The following is a 24515-nucleotide window of genomic DNA, read 5'->3' as shown; positions in this document are numbered from 1 at the left end:
ACGGCCCAAGGACGATGGGCTCCACCAGTCAGCGAGAGTCCAGAAGACGGCAAAGAGCCCTACTAATCGGACCCGATGGGAGTCGGCCCCTAGGAGTCGGCCTGCTCATCCCACGGGCCCCACGCGCCATTAACCAGACAAGACGGGGAGTGGCTACAGTAATCGCCCGCCATGACGGCGGTGCTATAGCCATGATCCTTCGACCAAGCCTGTGTCAATAGAAGCGCGGCTACAGTGATCAGCAGCCGGCAAGACCCCCAAGAGGCGGGTACAGCTTGTCGGCTCCGTACCAGACCAGTCGGTGGGGCCCCCCAATCGGCGGGCCCCAGCAGTCGGCGGAGAAGTCGGTGGCCAAAGAGACTGACGGCTGGGCCTGCGCCCAGTCATATTACCCTTGTACCCCTAGGGGGTAGGCCTATATAAACCCCCAGGGCACCCATGCAAAGGGTTCGGACCCATTAGAACCAGACCGGAGATATAGGAAGGAGAAAACTAGCCTTGCCTTCTCCTACCTCCAGCATACAGCTCGAGGTGCACCCTTGTACTCACTTTGCCTTAGTGATCACGCGGAGACCCCGCAGAGCAAGACTGGGAGTGTTATCTCCTAGGAGAGCCCCGAACCTGGTTAAAGTACGCCGGCGTTCGTGTCTACGCCTAATCCCGCTTCCGGGCACCGGCGACGTTCTACTCGCTCCCACCATGATAAGCCATCATTTGGAATATGTCGCACCCAACCCCCGACAGTCAGTGTGCTTGTGGAGAGGATGTTTTGAAGACTCCAACATTTCATTGAAGGCCTTTGCAGATTCGTCCATCTCATCATCCGAATCCCGAGCATCATCAAAGTTTTGCACCATGTCTTCCATCCCGGTACCTTGCTCGTCGATGCGACAACGAACCACCTCAGCTCTGGCATGTTGGGAAGACTCACCATGAAATGTCCACACTGTATAACCGGGCTTAAAACCACTCTTCTACAGATGTTTGCCCATTTCATCCTCTATCCTCTTTTCCCAATTATTGCATCGGACACAGGGGCACTAGTTTTTCCTTTGGCCATTTGCAAATGCGGCTTTCATAAACCCCTTGGTTTTTGTTAACCATTCATTGGTAATCTCTTTCTGACTAGTGCGACCGGTGTACATCCACGCATGATCACTCATCTTGCTTAGGTACTAGACAGACAAGAAATATATATAATTCAGCATGTATATTCATCAGTTAATATAGTTTTTCAATTTTATTACATCCATGCAACCTGCACTCTAATAGGTAAAGATAGGTCCTAATCCCACCCGAGTATGTGTAGATTGAGTACGTTCTCCATGCTCTACCCCATTTTGAGACAAAATTTCGGTAGCACCTCCCCACTATTATCCTGATACATGTCTTGGCAAAAAGCCGAGAGAATGTGCATCCGGAGAACAACAGGGAGGCGCTGACAAAATTTTGTCTCGAAATGGGGTAGAGCATGGAGAACATACCCAATCTACACATACTTGGGCTGTCCATGGAAATCGCTGGACAATCCGAATGAGTTACGGTGATAAATATGCAACTGAATGCATATTTATCGATGCAACCCTTTCGGATGAGAGACGCATACTAGTTACGCGACTTAACATGAAATGAAATCTACTAACATGATTAAAAGAGCGTAGGAGCTGAAGGTGGATTTGTAGCTCACCCTCAGCTATAGAGGAACTAGTCGAACAACGGCGGGATCACGGACAAAAAACTTCGACCAATGATGACTCCAAGGAGATGAAATAGCACAAAGCCTGCAAATTTTACCGATCGAGTCAAGAAAATTTAGGACATCACATCACATAAAGCATCGACACTTCAAACTATGAAAGAAACTTCGACCCCTCGGTGATCCTCGATCCTCGACCTTCTTTTCCTTCTTTTTCTACCTTCTCAACTTCTTTTTTCATCATCATCATCTTCTTCTTCTTCTTCTCCTCCCCTTTTTCTTGTTCTTCTTCTTCTTCTTCTTCTTCTTCTTCTCTCCTCCTCCTCTTCTTATTCTTCTCCCCCTTTTCTTCTTCTTCTCCTCTTCTTCTTCTTATTCTTCTTCTTTTCTTCTCGTAATAATTTTTCTTTAGAACTAACCTAACTATCACACTAGTAACTAACCAAATTACTAACCTAACTAACCCTATTAACTAACCTAACTAATAGTAGAAAAAAGAGAGGGGAGAGGCTCACCAGAGTGGGGCGGCACGGCGGGTCGGCAAGGCTCGCGGGGTGGCGACAAGGGCGGTGGGGGTCGGGGGCAGTGGGGGTTGGGGTTAGGGGCATGGTGAGTGAGAGAGTGGGTGGCAATGAGGTGGGTCTGGTGGGCCGTCAGGGTTTAGGCCTCCACTGGACCCCACCCACCTCTTTGTCGTCCTCTAGCGGACGGCAAATATTCCTTGCCGTCCGCTGGCAGGCGGCAAAGAAATGGCTGATGGCAACCAGGCTCTTTGCCGTCAGTCATGTCTTTGTCGTCCGTTTTTTATAAGTTGATGACAAAGGCATTCTTTGCCGTCCGCTAAGGGACGGCAAAGAGCTGACTGATGGAAAATTCTCTGTTTCCAGTAGTGTTGTGGTGTTCTATATCCCAGTGACAGAATGGGAAGAAGAAACATACTTGTATTGTTGCCACTAAGGATAAAACAATGGGGTTTAATCCTATTGCGAGATTTATTTTTGTCTACATTGTGTCATCTTGCTTATTGCAATACTCTATTTCTTGTAAACTTAATATCTTGAGATGCATGTTGGATAGCTATCTTGGGGTGGAGTATTATTAGTATACATTAGTAAGCTTAACAATCTACTTATCATGGGACATAATGCCTATATGAGATTATGCCATGAATGATCATAATCATAAAGGTTTATATTCTTGTCAATTTCCCAATTATAATTTGTCACCATTCCATTTGTCTGCTTTCAAGAGAGATACCTCTAGTGAACCTATGGCCCGGGGTCCATTCTCCATCAATACTTTCTTCTACAAAATTGCATTTTATTTACTTTTACTATTTGACGTTTCACTATACCACTATATATTTGCTTTTAACCTTGTAACTAGCAAGACAAGGGGCTTGACAACCCTCTTGCCAAGTTGGGTGCAAGTATTTTGTTTGTTTATGTTAGGTGTTGCTTACCTTGCGAGCTTGCTGATTCCTAATGGTTCGATCAAACCTTGGTTATTAACTAAGGGGAGTACTTTTACTTCTGTGCAACATGACCCTTCCTCTTTAGGGAACCGAACAACTCCTATGGGAGTAGCAAAGGAATTTCTAGCGCTGTTCCCAAGGAATCATCTTCTAGCAAATCAGGTACCTTCACACAAATCAGGTGCTTGCTGGAATGTGAGGGGGCTTAACAACCCCGCGAAGAGAAAGGCCATGATGGGTTTAGTGCCCTCGGTCAGAGTTAACCTAGTATGTCTGCAGGAGACTAAAATGGATGCAATGGATACCCTTATGGTAACGAAATGTCTAGGTCCATCGTTTGATGGCTTTGTGTACTTACCGGCTGTTGAGACGTCAGGAGGAATACTTCTTGCGTGGGACACATCTAAGCTAACGATGGACATGGTGTAATTTGATGCTAACTCTTTGACAGGTCTGGTGCATGACAAGGACAATTTCACTTGGTGGATCATGACGGTATACGCCCCGCAGGGGGTACGAGCTTAAAACCCAGTACCTGCTTGAGCTGGATGCGAGAAGGGCAGTGTGCCCAGTATCGTGGATGATGATGGCCAACTTTAACATGATTTTGCAGGCTTGTGAAAAGAATAACAACAACATTAACAGAGCCATGCTAAATAAATTTAAAAGCTTTATGGATGATCATGAATTGAAGGAGCTATATATGCATGAGTGGATGCATATTTGGTCTAACGAGAGGGATTCCCCTTCACTCACCAAGACTGATCTGCTAGTATCGGTTGAGTGGGAGTTGGCACATGCGGATCACCTATTGCAAGCCATTACCTCGAGCGTTTCAGACCATGCTCCATTGCATCTATCTACTAGCATGCAGTATTCACCCAAGAAGAGATTCAGGTTTGAACTTTATTGGACAAAGTTGGAAGGCGTTGAACATGCGATTAGGGAGGCTTGGGTGTGTGATGAGAGCATTGTAGACCGGTTCAAATGGCTGGATACCTTGTTCAGGAACACGGCAGAATACTTGCAGGCATGGGGGAAACATCGTATTGGGAACATTAAGGTGTTGATGTTTGTGGCAAACTGGGTCATTTCAAACTCAACCACGTACAAGAGTTTTGGCTACTTTCAACCTCAGAGCTTTGGCTAAGGAGATCGCTTAAGCGGGCTTTACTCGGCCTTGCGTCCCTGGAAAGAACCATAGACCGACAAAGATCTAGGATTAGATGCCTTAGAGAGGGTGATGTAGACCAAATCCAAAAGGAGGAGGTGTTCGCGGAGGTGTACGACAACCTACTAGGCAAGGAACGTGGTCGTGAGCACTCGATTGACCTAGACTTCCTCTACATTGAAGCTCTAGATCTTGGTGATTTGGAAGGTATTTTTACAGAGGAGGAAGTATGGTAGGTTATCAAAGAAACACCTCCTAATCGGGCACCCGGACTAAATGGTTTCATCGGCACTTTTACCATAAGGCTTGGAATGTGATCAAGCCCGACATTATGGCAGCAATGCTCAAGCTGTATGTTGGGGACAGTAGGGGTTTTGGAAAGTTGAATAAGGGGCACATTGTTCTTATTCCAAAAAAGGTGGACGCCTCTGTTATTGGGGATTACAGACCGATCAGTTTACCCCACAACTTCTCAAAGTTATTCACCAAGGCACTAGTGATACGAGCGCGTAGGAAGGTGCAAGATATTGTCAGTATCAATCAGTCATATTTTATTAAGGGATGAAACATCCATGACAATTACCCGCTAGCCAGACAGGTGGCATGGAAAATTAACGAAAGGAGGGAGAAGGGCCTCTTCCTTAAGTTGGATATCTCAAGGGTGTTTGATTCATTATAATGTCCATTCTTGTTCGAGGTTATGAGAGCCAATGGATTCGATAGCAGATGGCTTACATGGGCGGCAACAATTCTTTCCATAGCTAGCACCAAAGTGATTGTCAATGGAGTGCCAAGCCGAACCCCATCTACCACGCTAAAGGTCTTAGGCAGGGAGATCCGATCTCCCCCTACTCTTTGTGATTGCTATGGATGCACTCACATGTTGTTCTCCAAAGTGTTTGAACAAGGAATGATCGGTGAAATTCGGGGTGTGTCTCCCACATAGATATTATCACTATATGCCGATGATGTAGCGATGTTCAACAAGCCAATGATGCAGGACCTAACATTTGTCAGAGAAATGATGGGGTTATTCGGTGAAGACTCTGCATTAAAGATTAACTATGGGAAAACGGTGGCGGTTCTCATCCGTGGTACCGTGGAGGATAGGCAGAGAGTTGTGGATATTTTGCAGTGTGAGATGGGAAACTTCCCATGCAGATACTTGGGCATCCAATTGGCGATCAAAGCTCTAACACGTGCGGACTGACAACCACTTTTGGATTAGGTTAGGAAATTCATTCCGGCATGGCAGTGGGCTCATTCAATGATATAGTTGCCTAATTCTGACCAAGTCAGTGATCGTGGCTAGGAAAATTCATCAATTGATGGTCCTCAGTGTACTAGAGTAGGTTGATTAAGATATCAACAAGTGGATGCGATCTTTCTTCTGGATAGGTAAAGACAAAGTAAATGGTGGGAAATGCCTCTTTGCTTGGAACACTGTATGTCGCCCTAATCGATTTGGTGGGCTAGGGGTCAAGGACATCCGATTGCAAGCGATTGTGTTGTTAGTAAGATGGGAATGGCTGCAGAGAGTGGATCAGACAAGGCCGTGGCATGGGTTGCCAATGATCAAAGACAAGGACGCCAGCATGGTATTCAACAGCGTGGTCAAGATAGTTTTGGGACATGGCACTAAAGTCCTATTTTGTAAGGATAGGTGGATCCATGGGTTCACCGTCGAAGAAATTGCATCACTAGTTGTTGAGCTTGTGCAACCGTGCGCACGGAACATGAGAACAGGACAACAAGCTTTGGCTGATAACACATGGATTCATGATGTGCATGGGGACCTTTCCTTCATGGCGCACATGCAAGTGGTGCACCTTTGTCAAGCCATGGATATAGTTCCTAGGAGCGATAGGGAGAAGGATCAATTCATCTGGCCTGCTAATGCATCAGGATGCTACTCCGCAAGGTCGGTGTATAACCGCCTGTGCATGGGGTTGATAGATTCACCAATGGCCACAGGTATATGGAGGAGCTAGGCTCTGCTAGATGCAAGATTTTTGCTTGACTCATGGTCCAATACCAATTGTGGACTAGCAATCGTAGAGCACGCCACGAATTACAACATGAGCCCTCAACGTGTTTTTCTTGCTTGTAAGATGAGGACAATGTGGACCATCTTCGCACATTGCGTTTACACGAGAGAAGTGTGGCATCGTTGCTTTGAGGTATTTCAACTGAACATTGAGCCTCCGAGTTTAAATGTGACGTTTCAGGAATGGTGGATGAGGTGTAGGGAGAACTTCTCATGAAGGATCAGGAGAGGTTTTGAATCCTTCGTTATTGGAACGGCTTGGGCCCTTTGGAAGCAAGGAAATGCTAGGGTGTTCAACAGACCTCAGCAGCAAAGGACACCGGTGCAGCTGGTGGTGCAAGTGCTCGAGGAGACCCAAGACTGTAAGGCGACAAGGCTGGGTATTGGTGGTTCAGATCTGTTCGTGAGAGAGTAACCTAGGTTCTTTTCTTGGTGTGGGTGTTTGTCAACATAGATGTTCGCATCCGATGTTGGTATCTTGTACATTTCAACCTTCTGCCTTCTATAAAAATATGGTACGCCATTAGTGTACTCTAAAAAAACTTGTTTTATTTCTTGCCTAGTCACTTTGCTTCTTATTTTGCTTGCCAAAAATTTCCAAAATACCACAAAAATACATTTTTGTTGCTACATTGTGTTTTGCTTTCATGGCTATTTCTTCACTTGTCGTTTCTAAGCCCGAGTTCAAAGTGCTTAGTTTTGAAAGGGGTGGAGAGAGTTTAAAAGATGCTTGGTATAGAATTTGTGATGGTCAAAATAGATCTACCCATGAACAATCTACCATGATTCTTCTTACAAATTTCTATGTTGGTGTTACTACTTAGTATAGATTTGTCTTGATACTATCACTGGATGAAATTTCTTGAGTAGTCACACTATGGATGCTTTTAACGCTATGGGAAATTTATTTGGATCTCCACCTATTAACGTTAATGAAACTAAAATAACCTTGGAGCACCTTATGCAAAGATCAGATATTATTGAGAAAATGACAACTAATAAAAAAAGAATTGAATACAAACATGCATAATCAAATTACTAAGTTCAGTTATACAGTACAAAATGCTTTGAAATTAGGGATTTCTATTTTCCTGCCCATAGTTCCTTAGTTGTGCTCAGTTTTACCCTAGGCAACTAACGTTGCTCACTTTTCCCCTCCCTCCTCCACCACATGCTCAAAGCCTTTGATCGTTACCTCCTAACTAGTGGGGCCACATGATATCCTCATAGGTGGGGTTGGGCCACTCTCTCTCCCAGAGTGCCAGCGCTTTAAAATAATGACATGTGGGGTCGGGCCACTCTCTCTCCCCATAGTGCTGCCGCTATAAAATCTTGACAGGTGAGGCCAGGGCAACTTATTATGACATGTGGGTCGCCACAACTTATCACGGGTTGGGCCTAGGCAAGTTCTAACAGGTAGGGCTGAGGCAGGTTATGACAGGGGGCGGCGCAACAAATGATAGGTGGGGTATGTTGTCTCTATCATTTGTCAACGACTAAACATGCACAACCTCGAGGACCTTCCCAACACCTCCCACAGAGCAGCCATGGTCGCAGCTTGCCTGCACCGGATCTGATTCTGGCGCCGACCAACGATGGTGGCGGTGCACGTCCGCCACAACACCAACATTATTTCCTATGCTCACATTATTCCTCTAGGCCCAACCGACCACACGCAGAGTTTTTGCCCCCGACCATCCAGGTTTGTTCTACCATCAAAGGGGCTCACTGTCCGGCCCACAACCGCTGTCGCTTGCCCCTTGCTACCTCTTGATCTTGTGTTGGTTTTTCCCTTGAAGAGGAAAGGGTGATGCAGCAAAGTAGCGTAAGTATTTCCCTCGGTTTTGAGAACCAAGGTATAAATCCAGTAGGATACAATGCGATAAGCCACGGAATACCTGCACAAACAAACACCAACTTGCAACCAACGTGACAAAGGGCTTGTCAATCCCTTCACGTTTATTCGCAAAGTGAGATCTGAAAAAGATGGATAAACGGTAAAGTTATATTTTTTTGGTATTTTTGGTTTATGGAACGGAAAGTAAAGATTGCAAAACAAAGTAAATAGGAAACTAGAATTGTAGATTGGAAACTTATATGATGGAAAATAGACCCAGGGGCCATAGGTTTCACTAGAGGCTTCTCTCAAGAAAGGAATTATTACAGTGGGTGAACAAATTACTACCAAGCAATTGATAGAAAAACACAAAGTTATGACGATATCTAAGGCAATGATCATGAATATAGGCATCATGTCCGTGTCAAGTAGACCTAAACGATTCTGCGTCTACTTCTATTATTCCACACATCGACCAACTCCTGCCTGCATCTAGAGTATTAAGTTCATAAGAACAGAGTAACGCAATAAGTAAGATGACATGATGTAGCGGGATTAACTCAAGCAATATGATGAAAACCCCATCTTGTTATCCTCGATGGAAACAATACAATATGTGTCGGTTCCCCTTCTGTCACTAGGATCGAGCACCGCAAGATTGAATCCAAAGCTAAGCACTTCTCCCATTGCAAGAAAAACTAATCAAGTTGGCCAAACCAAATCGATAGTTCGAAGAGACTTGCAAAGATATCAAATCATGAATATAAGAACTAGAGGAGATTCAAATAATATTCATAGATAAGCTGATCATAAATCCACAATTCATCGGATCTCGGCAAACATGCCACAAAAGAGTATTAGATCGAATATATCTCCAAGAACATCGAGGAGAACATGAGAATCAAAGAGAGAAAAAAACCATCTAGCTACTAGCTATGGACCCGTAGGTCTATGGTAAACTACTCACGCTTCATCAGAGAGGCAATGGTGTTGATGTAGAAGCCCTTCGTGATCGAATCACCCTCCGGCAGGATGCCGGAAAAGGCCCCAAGATGGGATGTCATGGGTACAGAAAGTTGCGGCGGTGGAAAAGTGGTTTCGTGGCTCCCTTGGAAGTTTTCAGGGTATAAGAGTATATATAGGAGGAAGATCTAGGTCAGGAGGCCACCGAGGGGCCCACAAGGTTGGGGGGCACGCCCCACCCCCTGGGCACGCTCTCCACCCTTGTGGCCGCCTCGTGGCTCTTCTAACTTGCACTCCAAGTCTCTTGGGTGTCTTCTGGTCCAAGAAAAATCATCACAAAAGTTTTATTCCGTTTGGACTCCGTTTGGTATTCCTTTTCTGCGAAACACTAAAACAAGGAAAAAACAGAAACTGGCACTGGGCTCTAGGTTAATAGGTTAGTCCCAAAAATCATGTAAAATAGCATATTAATGCATATAAAACATCCAAAAGAGATAATATAATAGCATGGAACAATCAAAAATTATAGATACGTTGGAGATGTATCACCCCTCTTCTACCGTTGCCAGGTGGGCCACTCACGTCAGCTCCTTCTCCAAGCCAACCGGCCATGGAACACCTGACGGAATCCAGCCAATTAGGTTGCATCTTGCGGATTGACTATGTGTAACCCTATCGCCCAATCCAAACCGTCCATGCAAAGTGATCCAATGGCCCGAAGTGTGTGATACATTGTTTTTGTGATCCATAAATGGAACAGAAGGTATCCACACCTATTTCCCCAAAGGTGACTGCTACTTGTCAACTCCTGTAACACCCCGGATGTAACTTTCCCAATGTGTACTTCAACTCTTGCCATTTCCGGCATTAAGTTATATTTTTTCCTCGGGTTCGGGTTTTGTCTCCGTGTGTTGTTTTCGTTGTCTTGCATCTCATACCATGTCATCATGTGCATTGCATTTGCATACGTGTTCATCTCATGCATTCGAGCATTTTCCCCGTTGTCCGTTTTGCATTCCGGCGCTTCGTTCTCCTCCGGTGGTCATTTCTAGCTTTATTTCGTGTGTGGGGATTAACCATTTCCGGATTGGACCGAGACTTGCCAAGCGGCCTTGGTTTAATACCGGTAGACCGCCTGTCAAGTTTCGTATCATTTGGACTTCGTTTGATACTCCAACGGTTAACCGAGGGACCGAAAAGGCCTCGTGTGTGTTGCAGCCCAACACCCCTCCAATTTGGCCCAAAACCCATCTAACTCTGCTTCATCATCTAGAGCGTTCGATCACGATCGCATGGCCGAAAACTGCACCTCATTTGGAATCTCCTAGCTCCCTCTACCTCTATTTAAAGCCCCCTCCCGAAATTCGCGGATCTCCTCCCTCTCAAACCCTAGAAATCATCCCCGCGCCACGCCGGACAAAAATCCCACCGCCGGACTTTGTCCGTCCCGCCGTCCGCCGCCACGTGGCGCCCCGGGATTCGTTCGCCCGGGCGCCCACATCGCCGCGCATCCCCGGCGGCCTGCGAGCCCAGCCGGGGCCCCCGAGGGCCCGAAGTCGCCCGGTCGCCGCCGCCCTCATACCGCCGCCCGCCTCCTCGCCCCCGACGCATCGCGACCCCGCCGCTGTCCTCCTCCCGTCCGGCGCCGCCGCAGCCAACGCCGGCTGCCCGGAGCTCCTCCGCCCCGCCGCGTGCTCGCCCGAGGCCAGCGAGCTCCCTCCGCCGCCTCGCCGCTGCACTTCGCCGCCCCGCAAGCCGGCGCCGCCCTGGCCTCCTCCTCCCTCTAACTCCGGCCACCACCGTCCATCGTCGCCGACCAGCCCGCCGGTGAGCCCGGATCCACCTCGGGAAGCGTGCGACCCAGATTTGAAATTTTAGGTTGACTTCGGTTTTTTTCTAAGTCCTAGAAATTTCAGTACAAGTGCACATGTTTGTAGCCCTGTAACTTTGCATCCGTAGCTCCGATGCATGCATATAGCATATCAAAATGTTCATATCAGAGAGTACATCATTTCATTCCATTGCATCATTTTCATTTGAGTTAATCCTGATGCCCGAAATGCTGTTAGAAGAGGGCTACTTGAGATAATTGTCAGATCTGCTACTCCGTTTAGCACTTTTGTCATTTTGGCCATGATTATTGTGTGCATGATATGCCCGTGAGTTCTACATACATTTTGTTAAGGGTTTTGTCATCTTTCCAGAGGTGCAACCCATGTATTTTTAGGATGTGTGTGGTGACCTGTGCAAGCTTGCAAAGTGGTTCACTTAGTAACTCTGTTTTCAGGGACTTAGTAGTTTCACTAAGTCGTGGAGCTGTTTTTCTCATGATGCCTTATGTTCTTGTTGTTTCCTAGTGATCCGTGCCTCTTTTGAGGATGATCAGTAAGGGATTTTTTTTAATCTTGTAGTGATCTATCCATCCATGTCTTTGTTTGCAATTATGGAGCACACCAGCTTGAGTCAATCGAGCTCTACTTTTGCTACTTTGTGAATCTGGGCAGATTGTCAACTTGTTTGCAATTTTGCCGATGTTGTTGTAGTTGATCCGTGCATGCTATGCTATTGTTCTTGCCATTTCTAGCTTACATTTTGTGCCTTATTTATGGGTGTATGCTTGTCTTGCCATGACTTGCACCGTAGTGAGTGCATCGATCTCGTAAACATGCCTACTTGAGTTATATTTCAGCATGTGTCAGTTTTCACTAAGTCTGAAAACTGATTATGTTTTTGCTATGTTAACATGCTTGCAATTGTATTTTCTGATTCCTTTGGGCTCAAGGTCACTAAAGGACTTTTGTTAAGATCTTTGAGTAGCTCCATGCCATGCTTTACTTTGCCCTGTTCAGATCCTGTAGCATGTAGTTTTGTTGCTCCGAAGAGGGCTACCTTATCTGAAATTCCAGACAAGTGTTAATTTCACTAAGTCTGAGATCTGTTTGTCATATGCATTTTTGCCATGCTTATTTGAACCTGTTAATGGATGAATTGGCCGTAGCTTAGTGCTAGACTTTTGTTAAGAATCTTGTGTGCATCCCTTCCATGTATTTTGTTGTCATGTTTGGGTGCTGTAGCATGTTCATTTCGTTGCATTTAGATTCCTACTTGCTGTAAATCGCAGACCGGTGTCATTTTTGAATCGCTTGCCATTTCCAAACCGTAACCCCGATTCCAGCGTTCTTTATATCGTTTTCAAGCGATTGCATCTCATATTTCCAGTGGCACACTTGGATTTCCATGTTGAGGCCAGGTTCATGCATTTCCTGTCATATCTTGCATTTTGCATCCTGCATCGCATTCCGCATAGCATATCATCATTGTATCATATTGCTTGGTCTTGCACGTGGTTGATTGTATCCTTGTTGCTTATTTGTCTTGTTTGGGTAGAGCCGGGAGACGAGTTCGCTAACGAGGAGCCCATTGAGTTTGCTTTTGAGGATCCAGTCAACTCTGACAACTGTGCAGGCAAGATGATCATACCCTCGAAATCACTACTATCTTTGCTATGCTAGTATGCTCGCTCTTTTGCTATGACAATGCTACGATGCCTACCACTTGCTTTCAAGCCTCCCAAATTGCCATGTAAAACCTCTAACCCACCATGTCCTAGCAAACCGTTGATTGGCTATGTTACCGCTTTGCTCAGCCTCTCTTATAGCGTTGCTAGTTGCAGGTGAAGATTGGAGGCTGTTCCTTGTTGGAACATTTATTTACTTGTTGGGATATCATTATTTTATCTTGTTATCTTAATGCATCTATATACTTGGTAAAGGGTGGAAGGCTCTGCCTCTCACCTAGTGTTTTGTTCCACTCTTGCCGCCCTAGTTTCCGTCATATCGGTGTTATGTTCCCGGATTTTGCGTTCCTTACGCGGTTGGGTTATAATGGGAACCCCTTGATAGTTCGCCTTGGTTAAAGCTTTTCCAGCAATGCCCAACCTTGGTTTTACCATTTGCCACCTAGCCTTTTCTTTCCCTTGGGTTCTGCAGACTCAAGGGTCATCATTATTTTAACCCCCCCGGGCCAGTGCTCCTCCGAGTGTTGGTCCAAACCGTCAGCCGCCGCTGGCTACCAGGGGCAACTCTAGGCTGGCCTACCGGAAGTTTGGACAATCTGAGTGTGCCCTGAGAAAGAGATATGTGCAGCTCCTATCGGGATTTGTCGGCACATTCAGGCGGTGTTGCTGGTCTTGTTTTAACCTGTCGAAGTGTCTTGAATTACCGAGATACCGAGTCTGATCGGAACGTCTTGGGAGGAGGTCTATTCCTTCATTGACCGTGAGAGCTTGTGATGGGCTAAGTTGGGACTCCCCTACAGGGATTTGAACTTACGAAAGCCGTGCCCGCGGTTATGGGCAGATGGGAATTTGTTAATGTCCGGTTGTAGATAACTTGAACCTTAACTTAATTAAAATGAATCAACCGAGTGTGTTACCGTGATGGCCTCTTCTCGGCGGAGTCGGGGAAGTGGACACGGTGTTGGAGTAATGTTTGCGCAGGGGGTTCTCTAGTTTCTCGCTCGCGCTTCGCCTCCTCTTCTCGCTCTCTTTTGCGAATAAGTTAGCCACCATATTTGCTAGACGCTTGCTGCAGCTCCACATATTTACCTTGTCTTACCTATAAGCTTTAAATAGTCTTGATCGCGAGGGTGCGAGATTGCTGAGTCCTTGTGGCTCACAGACTACTATTACACCAGATGCAGGGCCTGGTGATTCCGCTCCAGGAGACGCGTATGAGCTCAAGTGGGAGTTCGACGAGGACTCTCAACGTTACTATGTTTCCTTTCTCGATGAACAGTAGTGGTGCCCAGTTGGGGGTGATTGGGACCGTGTCGCATGTTGGGTTATCTTTTATTTTGGCGCCGTAGTCGGGCCATGAGTGTTTGGATGATGTAATGTTATTTATGTACTTGATTGATGTGGCGAGTGTAAGCCAACTATGTTATCTCCCCTTTTATTATCATATTACATGGGATGTTGTGAAGATTGCCTAACTTGCGACATATGCCTTCAATGCGATTATGTCTCTAAGTCATGCCTCGACACGTCGGAGCTATAGTCGCATCGAGGGTGTTACAACTGCATTGGGATTTCTCTGAAGAGGAGGGGAGATGTAGCTCAGTAGAGATAAGTATTCCCCTCCGTGAGAACCAAGGTCATCAAACCAATTGGAGAACCAAGCAAACTCCCCTAAGCAGCACCTACACACACAAAAGCAAATACTTGCACCCAACACAGGCAAGAGGGTTGTCAATCCCCTTGGACTCGTTACTTGCAAGGAATAATTCTGATAGTGATAGATAGCAAAGTAAATTGCAAAACAAAATAAAAAGTAAATAAATTGCAGCAAGGTATTTTTGGATTTTATAGTATGGTAAAGGTAGACCCGGGGGGCATGATTTTCCCTAGAGGCTTGTCTCTCGAACACATAGCATACAGTGGGTGAACAAATTACTATTGGGCAATTGATAGAAAAGCGCATAGTTATGACGTATTCACGTCAAATGATCGGGTATATAGGCATCACGTCTGAGCAAAGTTTTAGATCACGGGCTAAGGAATTTAGTGGTTGGCTCTGTGCCAACACTATAGCCACTATCGCCAGCTATAGCGGCCACTATCCCATTTCGCGGCTACAGTACTTGTGCATGTATATCACACATCTATACTAATACATGTGCACGTTTTTCACAGAAAACAGGGTATTTTCAGTAGAAAAGAGAGGATTCTCAATATAAATTCGAACATAAGAAGTATAGAAGAGATCTGCAGCAGTTCAACAGATAAATAGAAACATAAATTCAAGACTGCATCAAGCATAACATCAGCAGTTCGGCACTTAAGTTCAGTAACAATAGCAGTGTGTCCATAGTCCATTACATGCATCACAAAGTCTTTAGAATTCATTTGTCAAAAGCACACAGGAAAGGATAGAATCATGAGCGCCAAAACAAACTTCATAGAGAAACCAACAAGCTCACATGTCAGAACCAGAACTCATGTCAGTGTCCTCGTCATCGTCACTTTCTAAAGCAGAGGAAGCAGAGAGCAGATCTTCTTGAGGAGTAACAGGGATCATCTTCTGCTGCTTCTTACCATAGACACCCCTCTTCCTTTTAAGTGGATTAATAGAAGAAGTTCCTGGTCCAGCATGTGAGCTTGCATATGGAATTTCTTGATCTTGATCTTCACCTTGAACTTGTTCTTCATCACCATTTGGCACCACACTAGTGATCCATTCATTCTCATCATCTTCTAAAACATCTACCACCTTCTTATCAATGGGGTCCTTGCGTTTGTTTAGTTTCTTGTCCTTCAGTTTGGAGTTGAACTTGATGAAAACAAGGTCACTCATCTTGTCATGCAGCGGCCTGCTGCATCTCTTTGTGTGAACCTACAAAATGAACAAAAACCATGAATCCAATATCAAGATCTCAAGGGCTGCAGCAAGCATAACATCACCAGATAAATAGAAGAAGTATAATAGAGGTCAGCAGAAGTTAAATAGATAAATATAAATTCAATCTCAAGGTCTACAGCAAGCATAACATCACTAGTTCTGCACTTAAGTTCATAGAGACATTGACAGCATCACAGTCTTCAAAATGGAATGAACAATGCATTTAAGTGGAAAGAAGAACAATATACTTACTAGATCAGATATGCTCCAGTTCCTCTCACAAGCAGAGGAACTACATCTCAAACCAAGAATCCTTGCAGCCAAGATCCTTAGTTTTGGAGCACTTGTCCCATGGTTCATCCACCATTTAGCTTCAACATAAAACAAGGGGACATGTTAGGAAATTTTGGGCAGGATAAGAAAATAAGAAACAACAATTAGGCGACCAATTACCTGGATCAAACCTTTTGTTTTTCCTTTGCCGCACAGCAATATCCCTTCCAAAAGACCCTATCCCCTCTTGATAGTGGTCAATCTCATCAATTATTTCTTCTTGCATGATAGGATCTTCAACCATCTTTGAAATACAACTTATCAGCCCTTCTTTGAAACTACCATCGACCTCAATATCAAGCTTGTTTGGATAATAATAGTATGGGTTCAAGTAGTATCCAGCCATATGCAATGCAGTCTTCAACTTGTTGTCCCATCTCTTGTCAATGATGTCCCACACTTCCAGAAAACGAGACTTTTAATTGTCAAACCTCACAGTGATCTCTTTCTTTGCATCCAACATACAACCATGAAGAAAACCCATTACCGGAACATCGCTCTCCATCCTCCTCAAAAGATTAGCCATTGGCTCAAAGAAATTGACAGCGGTATCTACTGCTTTCCAACAAGTTTCAGAGCGAATGATTTTAGCTAAGTTCTTCCCTTTTCCCTTTTTTAGGTGGTCCATTTCATTGAGTTCATCGGACCTGAACAACTTTTGTAGCTCTTTTTTATTGTCCTGCGAGCTCTTCAAGTTCAAATATGCTATTGCAAACCTAGTAATACCAGAGCAGACTAGGTCTTTTCCAAGAAATTTTCTCATCAATGCCAAAACTCTTGTATGCGCATAAAGGAACATAGTCATAGCCTTTCCTTTGGCAATGGTTTGCTCGATTATAGGTAGCTTCCCTATGTCCTCCAACATCAAATCAATTGTGTGGGCTGCACAACCATTCCAAAATAGGGAGGGACGCTTCACTTTCATCATCACTGCTGCTGCTATATTGACTGAGGCATTATCCATTACAACTTGAACTACATTCTTATCCCCAATTTCTTCTATGCATCTATCAACGAGCTCAAATATCATCTTGACATATTTTCTCACATCCGAACAGTCCACAGAATCAACAAATACAACACGATATGCAGTATGAACTACCAAATTCATCACTCCCCTTCCTCTTTTGTCTGTCCATGCATCTGTCATGATGGTACATCAAGTGAGCTTCCATGCTTCTTTATGTCCAGCAAATCCTTCCTCGACTTTCTTCTTGCTCCTCTTCAAGTAAGGGCCACCCATTTCATAAGGAGTGTGGCCTTTCATGTCTGTCCCGAACGCTCCAACCGCTTCAAGCATAAGTTCAAAGCTTGGAAGCAGGACTGCATTGTGGGCAATTCCGGCTTCATAGAAGAACTGACAAACATACTCACAAGCACGAACCCGCCTCTCTTCCCTTCTTTGAGTGGACAACTTGGTTTGCAACTTTGTAGAAAAGCCTTCCCCCTTCCTAGCAGCCACAACCTCTCCTATTGACTTGGTGCAAAACTTATCCATAGAACCAGATGTGTTTCCCTTACTCCGTCGTTTCCCCGATAATACAAGCAAACCACCCTGACTACCACCACCCAAGATGCCATCTTCACCAGCAGCCCTAGCATCATTTCCATCCACAGTGACATCACCTCTGCGTATTGCTGAATCCCTGGCCTTCTTTTCCTTTGCTTCATCTTTCCTTGAGATCAGCTCCCTCATCTCGTGCTTCACATCAGCCAGAACTTGTTGGCACAAAACGACATTTTGATACTTGACATTTGCAAGGTGGTACTTCATTCGAGTAATACCACCAATGTAAACACCATGGCAGAAGTTGCATTCCACAGAGGCCTTCTTGGTCATGTCCGGAATCATGCAATGCTTCCATGCTGGGTCATCTGAGTTAACTGGAGGTGCATGAGGTGCTGGGTTTATCGGTGAAGTGCTTGACCCAGCCAAGCCTACACAATCCAAATAGACATATGTAGAAATTAGATGTGAAATGGGTTACTGAGAGCATTCTACATACAATAAATTAAAGCATCGAATCATGGCCTTCTTTACATGTCCAGAATCAGACACAGTACACTACAAAGCACCTCGCTATTACACTCACATGACAAAATAATAAAAACCCTCTCATTCTATTTACACAGGTCATGGAAGTAGCCAAACAGACAAGAATATCTTTATTCTTTACACAAGTTCTTGAGCTGTGACTTATTCACTTAACACAAGCAAATTAAAGTAGCAGATCAGGGCATCACAAACCACCATCGAAAGAACATTTTGAGTGGTAAATCTGAATATTCTACCAATGAGCTAGGTAGAAAACCTAAGATAAAATCTAAACCTACAACTACAAGTCTACAATGCAATACCAAGAGCCTTTCATGTGCTTCTGTTGAATCAACAAACAAATAAGTTATGCAATATTCTATCGTTGAGCTATGGAATCGGAATCAACAAACAAATCTGAATCCCAGAGCCTACAATCTGAATCAACAAACAAGTCTGAATATTCTACAAATGAGTTGTGGAATCGGAGAACTCCTGTACCTCCTGGCGATGTGCTTGCCTTGGCTGGTGGAACCGTTTGAGAGTGAGACTGAGATGTCATCATGGTCGTAGAGGCGGCATCGTGTAGAGGCCCCTCGTCACCGATCGCCTTTCCACCTCCCCCGCAAGTGAATCTGGCTACCAACGAAGCAGCAGTCGGCGCTGCTAGGAAGAACAGTGCAGCCGTCACAAACTTTTTAGTGGGAGGGAGACAAGGGAATGGGAGGGCACGAGCTAGGTTTTCTGGAGGAGGTGTTATATACCATCGCGGAATTTGGGCCGTTTCTAGTCTGTTTGGGGCCTTTGGGCCCTTGTGTTTCAGTCTTTCGGCCCATGCCCGCAATTTTGCAGCGACAGCGAAGTCAAATAGCGTCGTTTCACGCGCGATCGCGCGGTTTGTGTCAGACCGCGTTTTTACGGGATAGCCTCGCGGGAAGGGCTCTAGCAGGCGATCACGCCGCGATCGCTCTGTTTTCGCCCGCGATCTGAAAGTTTGCGTCTGAGACAACTAGACTGACTCACGCGTTTATCTACTACTATTATTCCACCAATCGACCGCTATCTAGCATGCATCTATGGTATTAAGTTCATGACAAACGGAGTAACGCCTTAAGCAAGATGACATGATGTAGACAAAGTAAACCCAATTAATATGAATAAACCCCGCAATTTTACCCTTAATGCAACAATACAGATACATGTATTTTCCCCTTCTTTCGCCGTGTTCCCAATATTTGAGAATTTATAGAAGTGGAATTAGGTCAAAGGAGCCTCGTGGGCCCCTCAAGATAATAGGGCACTCCCCCTGGGCGCACCTTGTTGCCTTGTCATCTCGTCGTTCATCTTCTAGTCTCCTCCGAAGCTTCTAGGTCTCTCTTGTATAGAAAAACGTCAAAAAGTTTTGTAGCCTTTGGAGTCCGTTTGGTCCTGATTTTCTGGAAAACAAAAAACAAGCAGAAAACAACTGGCACTAGGCATTAGGTTAATAGGTTGTCCGAAAAATGATATAAAATGGCATAAAAAGGCATATAAATTATCCAAGATTGATAATATAATAGCATGAAAAATTACAAATTATAGATATGTCTGAGACGTATCAACATCCCCAAGCTTAATTCCTGCTCATACTCAAGTAGGTAAATGATAAAAACAGAATTTTTGATGTGAAATGCTACCTAACATGTGTATCATGCAATCTATTTTACGGTATGAATATTTAGGATATGAGTGATTCAAGGCAATAGTCTATAATTTGATATAAAGACATCAATACTCAGGCATACCAACAAACAATCATGATTTTGTGTATAAAGAATGCTAAAGAATGCTATCCCAACAAAATCATATAGCCTTGTCATGCTTAGTCTTCCTAACATAAAGTATTAATCATGAACTACCCCGATGATAAGCCGAGCAATTGGATCATACCTTTTAACACGCTTCAGCATATTCAACCTCACGCAATACATGAGCGCAAGCCATGGAGATAACATTATGAGTCTAATAGAATGTGGTGGTAGAGATTCATAAGGAGAAGTAAAAAAAAGATATAGACTCGCATCGATGTGGCTAATCAACGGGCTATGGAGATGCCTATCAATTGATGTCAATACGAGTAGGGATTGCCATGCAACGGATGCACTAAGATCTATAAGTGTATGAAAGCTCAATGAAAACTAAGTGGGTGTGCATCCAACTTGCTTTCTCATGAAGACCTTGGGCATTTGAGGAAGCCCATCATCAGAATATACAAGACAAGTTATATAACATTAAATTCCCAGTAGTATATGAAAATGACAACATAGGAGACTCCCTATATGAAAAACATGGTGCTACTCTGAAGCACAAGTGTGGAAAAGGATAGTAAGATCGCCCCTTCTCTCTTTTTCTCTAATTTTTCTGTTGGGCTCTTTCTGGCCTCTCTTTTCATCCAGATACTCATGCCAACTTGTGGGGAATCATAGTCTCCATCATCCTTTCCTCACCGGGATAAATGCTCTAATAATGATGATCATCACACTTTTATTTACATACAACTCAATAGCTACAACTCTATATGCATGCCTCCGGCGGTGTACCAGGATGTGCAATGATGCTAGTGAACATGCATAATAATGATGAACGATGGCCGAGACACAAATACTATGTTAGCTATATGATCTTGCAAAGCATTATGACAATGAATATGTATGTCATGGAAATAGAACGGTGGAAGTTGCATGGAAATATATATCGGAATGGCTATGGAAATGCCGTAAGAGTTAGGTATGGTGGCAGTTTTCAGGAAGATATAAGGATGCTTATGTTTGATAGAGTGTATCATATCTTGGGGTTTGGATGCATCGGCAAAGTTTGCACTGACTCTCGAGGTGAGAAAGGGCAATGCATGGTACCGAAGAGGCTAGCAAATTGCGGAAAGGTAAGAGTGCGTATAATCCATGGACTCACATTTGTCATAAAGAACTCACATACTTATTGTGAAAGCCTATTAGCCATCGAAGCAAGGTACTACTCACATGACCCTAGGGGGTAGATTGGTAGGAAGACCATTGCTCGTCCCCGACCGCCACTCATAAGGTAGACACTCAATAATAAATCATGCTACAACTTCATCACATAACTAGAGGCTATACATGCATGCTTCGGGAATCACAAACCTTGACACCAATATTCTTACTAAACCATAATCATTCACTAGTACCCCAACATATTACCATCTTAAATATCGCAAAACAATTGCAAGGAATCAAACTTATCATATCCAGTGATCTACATGAAAGTTTTTATTATATCCCTCTTGAATACCTATCCTTTATGGACTAGTTATAACATGTGTAAATTGCCATTACTATCTATTAGACTCTCAGAAGATTTAAGTGAAACATGAGAGTGCAACTATTTCTTTAAAATATAACCACCACCGTGTTCTATAATATATAGGTGAAGCACTAGGTCGACCGCCTAGCTCAAAAGATATAAGTGAAGCACATAGAGTATTCTAACAAATAACGAATAAATGTGTGTCCCTCTCAAAAGGTGTGTGCAGCAAACAATGATTGTGGCAAACTAAAAAAGAAAACAAAGCAAAGACTACTATAATACAAGATGCTCCAAGCAAAACTCATATCATGTGAGGAATAAAAATGTAGCTCCAAGTAATATACCGATAGATTGTAGACGCTTGGTTCTTCCTTGAATATTACCTTGGAGGTGCCTTGGGCATCCCCAAGATTAGGGTCTTGCTGCTCCTTATTCCTTCACCCATCGTGATCTCACCCAAAACTTGAAAACTTCAGCACGCAAAACTCTACAGAAACCTCGTGAGATCCGTTGGTATAATAAGAAAATCATAAACTTTAGGTACTGCTGTGAACCCATTCATATTTTAATCTTGCATAATACCTATTGTATTCTAACTTCTCCATGACTTATACCCCGATATAATCCATAGCATCATTAAAACAAGAAAAGTACGTAATAGAAAACAGAATCTGTCTAAAACAAAACAGACTATTATGATCTGAACAAACACTATACTTCTGTAACTCCAAAAAATCTAAAAATTAGTAAAACATGGGCAATTTGTATATCAACCGTTTTAAAAATAGAATTTTATCACACTCCAGTGAATTATAATAATTCCAGTACTGGGTGTCGTTGTCAAAACCAGCGGATCTCGGGCAGGTGGTCCCGAACTGTGCATCTAGGATCGATGGTAGCAGGAGACGGGGGACACAATGTTTACCCAGGTTCGGGCCCTCTCTATGGAGGTAATACCCTACTTCCTGCTTGATTGATCTTGATGAGTATGAGTATTACAAGAGTTGATCTACCACGAGATCGTAATGGCTAAACCCTAAAAGTCTAGCCCGTCTGACTATGATTATGATAATATATCTACGGACCTAGCCCTCCGGTTTATATAGACACATGAGGGATCTAGGGTTACACAAGGTCGGTTATAGAGAAAGGAATCTTCATATTTGGTCGCCAAGCCTGACTTCCACACCAAGGAGAGTCCCATCCAGACACGGGTAGAGTCTTCGATCTTTGTATCTTTACGACCCATCAGTCCAGCCCATATCCAATAGGGTGGACACCTGAGGACCCCTTAGTCCAGGACTCCCTCAGTAGCCCCTGAACCAGGCTTCAATGACGAGGTGTCCGGTGCGCAGATTGTCTTCAGCATTGCAAGGCGGGTTCCCCTTTCCGAATACTCCAAGATAGTCTTCGAATAAAACAAATGTGTCCAGATCTGCAACACAAGTACCACACACGATTGCAGAGAATATAATATTTCACGAGTCCCATCTGCTGACAACTTTTTGCAAGATGACATCACGTATGTCTGGTCATTATATCGAACCATTTTTGTTTGTCGTTCCGCATTTCAAGATGCGGTTTCCATTGGCACGTCTTGTCAAAGCAGAGATCGTGTCCCCTTATTGCGGGATTCTCATCAATACGGGCATGGGTAATCCAACCGTGCCGTTTACACAACCCTTGGGAATAAGCGAGTTTTAGGGCGAGTGGGGAGGCGTTCGATATTCACTGCCTTTATAAAGGGATAAGGATTCCCCTTCTTCTCCCACGCCTTCTCTCTTCATCTGCCCTTCCACTCTTGAGCTCTAGCGCCCAAGTTCTCATCTCTCCCCACTCGAGCAAGCACTCAACCATGTCTAGATCCGGAGGTCAAGGCAAGTAGATGGCATCCTCCGTCAATGAGAAGGACATTACTGAGCTTCGGGTGGTCGTGTATCTGGCGAAGGAAATCGCCCATCGTCTTCCAGCCAAGGGGCAAGTCGTCCCTACACCGAAGCCCAATGAGAGGGTGGTATTTATCCCTCATTTCATCTGCGGGCTAGGGTTTCCACTCCACCCTTTTGTCCGCGGGCTGATGTTCTATTACGGGCTAGACTTCCATGATCTAGCCCCGAACTCTTTCCTCAACATCTCGGCGTTCATCGTCGTGTGTGAGGCCTTCCTCCGCATCCAACCCCACTTCGGGCTGTGGCTCAAGGTCTTCAACATGAAGCCGAAGGTGGTGGATGGCCAGCATGCGGAATGTGGAGGTGCTATGGTGAGCAAGCTGACCAATGTCTCCTGGCCAAAAGGTACTTTCGCGGATACTGTCAAGGAATGGCAGAAACTATGGTTCCACATCACAGAACCCCACGGTGCCACATGGGCCGCGGCTGCCGAATTCAACTCCAGCGCTCCAATGCGACTCACCTCTTGGGTTGAGAATGGCCCAAATTGGTCTTCGTCAGACGAGCTGATAGCGCTGCAGACGCGCATTCAAAGCATGGTGGATAAAAACATCAAGCTCGTCGACGTAATCCAGGTGATGCTGGTTTGCCGGATCCTCCCATGCCAAATCTGAAGCCGCCCTCTATGGGAGTTCAATCTGAAGAAGCACCAAACATTGGAGATGCTCTTTGGAACTACTCATGAAGATGCCTGGAAGTTTCTCTTCAAGGGCAACGAGACACCGCCAGCCACAGACTCGGACCGCAGGCACGACATTAACCATCGCGCCAACGAGGTAAGTCTTTAATGCATCCTCTACTTGTTTGTTGCCAAGAGGATATCTGAACTTTTATTATCATTGCTTCTTCAAGAATGGATGGAGAGGGCGAAGCGGGTTCGGTGTCCGGCTCCGCTACCTGAGGAAACAATCATCCCGCGCCTGGTAAAGATGCTGGTACCGGCGCCCAATAAGGCGCCGGAGAAGAAGGCCAAGGGGGTCCGGAGTGGCCCCCGACGCAAGGGAGCTTCGGACATGTCGTCCGAAGACAAGACTCGCTCCTCCGCCGCCAAAGACGATGAGGAGGAGGAGGAAGAGAGTACTTCTCCCCTTGATGAGGGGAGGAAGAATAGGGCAGCCTCCACAATTCTGGAGGCGGAGGCGCCCAAGAGGGGGAAAGGCCCTCTCACGGATAACTCCGCCTGGGATGTCGACAGCAGCCCAGAGCGAAGGCCCCAGAACAAGCCCCTGGCTGCATTGTGAGTACAAAGAATCCGCACTCGTCTATTTATCCGGCCTCTCCACTTTATGGT

Source organism: Triticum urartu, chromosome 1 (assembly GCF_003073215.2).
Source record: "Triticum urartu cultivar G1812 chromosome 1, Tu2.1, whole genome shotgun sequence".
Lineage (NCBI taxonomy): Eukaryota > Viridiplantae > Streptophyta > Magnoliopsida > Poales > Poaceae > Triticum > Triticum urartu.
This window is presented reverse-complemented; position numbering follows the sequence as displayed.